Source organism: Austrofundulus limnaeus, unplaced genomic scaffold (genome assembly GCF_001266775.1).
Source record: "Austrofundulus limnaeus strain Quisiro unplaced genomic scaffold, Austrofundulus_limnaeus-1.0 Scaffold142, whole genome shotgun sequence".
NCBI lineage: Eukaryota > Metazoa > Chordata > Actinopteri > Cyprinodontiformes > Rivulidae > Austrofundulus > Austrofundulus limnaeus.
The window spans coordinates 1,292,091-1,293,821 of NW_013952544.1; the positions used below are offsets into that span (position 1 = coordinate 1,292,091).

At 42.2% G+C, this 1,731-nt stretch overlaps 1 protein-coding gene across 1 annotated transcript in view; it reads right to left on the minus strand.

Annotated features, from left to right (window-relative positions):
* Positions 1-1,453, minus strand: part of rbbp8l (retinoblastoma binding protein 8-like) — a 17,761-nt gene extending 16,308 nt beyond the window's left edge. The window contains exon 1 of the mRNA XM_014016326.1: positions 1,308-1,453. The gene's annotated coding sequence lies outside the window, so the exon portion shown is untranslated. The remainder of the gene's footprint in view (positions 1-1,307) is intronic.
* Between the last annotated feature and the right edge of the window lie 278 nt (positions 1,454-1,731).

The window sequence follows — 1,731 nt, forward strand, 5'->3', positions numbered from 1 at the left end:
AAATCTAACTGCACATTTTAAATCAATCCTTTTACTTTTAATACTTAAGTACAAAAAATATCAGATAGTTTAAGACTTTTACTCAATATTCCTAAAGGAGACTTTAACTTTTACTAAAGTAATTATTTGGTAAGATACTTGTACTTTTACTCAAGTATCCCTCTGTGGTACTTTATACAACACTGGTTAGCAGGCTGTATTAGCGGAAGCTAATTGGTCTGCTAATCCTTTTCAAAGTGTAAAAGCTAATCRGCTAAACAAATATTTGTCTCCTTCGAGCTGAAGACTGGTGACCAACACAAACCTGTTGATGTTAGCTTGATAGTTAATTAGCAGACTAATTTAAGTTAATTGGTCTGCTAATCGTTTTCAAGTGAGTGAAAAAGTTAATCAGAAAATTAATTTCTCTGTTAGCTGATTAGCAGAATCATGCTGGATGCCACCGTAACGAYGGTGTTGATTTGTTTTGGGGCACTGGACACGTTGGCGCCCTTCAAAATCTCTTTTGGATTTTCTAAGTTTGTTTGCTTAAACTAAGAAAATCACACAAAAATGCAATAATCTGAAACACAGACTGAAACAAACCCATGTTCCCACAGACTCGGTGACTTGTACCATGAAATCAAGTTCCAATATTCAGCCTTTTGATGGGTGCACCTTCAGCTCTCCTGACATGTTAGGATACGTCAGGGAAGAGGCTGTTCGGATCACCTCAGCAGAGCAAGAAAAGACCTGTCTGCCCCAATTTACTGGCTCTACTATCTCTTTATCATCACACACACTCACACACCCTCAAACACACATTTATTGCCACTTACCCTGAATTTCCAGTGCGGCGGTGTTTAAACTCTATCGCTAACTGCATCAAATTTCCTTCTTTATTGACAGACCTCACCACATTGTGTGCACAAAGACAACCTGACCCTCCTGCAGGTGAGGTCTCTGCCAAACTRACCCTGTCAGGGCGGGAGATTTACCGTTTGAAGGAAACCTGTTCTGAATCGTCTTTTTTTTTCTGCACAGATATCAGTTTCAGCTGATGCTGTGGTGAARGAACTGAGCCACATTTATTTCTGCAATCGTTAGAAGATGGTTTGATAAGTTTTCATATAAAGATTCAGTCACTTCAGCTCCGTTTAACCCAAACAGACAGATGTTTTATCTTATGAATGACTCGATTTTATCCATTGCCTCTCCAGGACCGGTCTGATGAAGATATAATTGTTTCCTGTGTTCTGGTTCTGGTTCTTGCAGCGCACCCATCCTAACCCGGCCTTTGGGCGAGACCTCAACCAATTTCCACTCACCTCACCTTRGGCCACTCCCGGATCGAGGTTTCCTCCTCTCTCTGTGGTCTTCTCAAACGGACTGCGAGGTTACGGCACGATGAAGAGGAGAAACAGAGGTGAAGGAGAACGCCCCACGCACCAACCTCCCCCTTCTTTCTCTCTCTCTCTATTTTTTTTCTTCCATCTCTTCACCAAAAGAAAACCGGTTAGAGCGGTCCTCCCCTTGAGGAACACAAACACCGAGGCCCGGGCAAGTTCTCCCTTGATATTCCTGTTCTGCTGAAATCCCACAGAACTGGTTAAACTGGTCCCATGAAGCCCGGAGCGATAAAAGGGACAGAAGCAGGCTGGGAAACAGCAGATGGTCAATAAAGACCTCCACCGTCGTATCTCTGAATGTGTTTGACTTGAAGATACTAAACATTGGCTCAGATTTGTATAA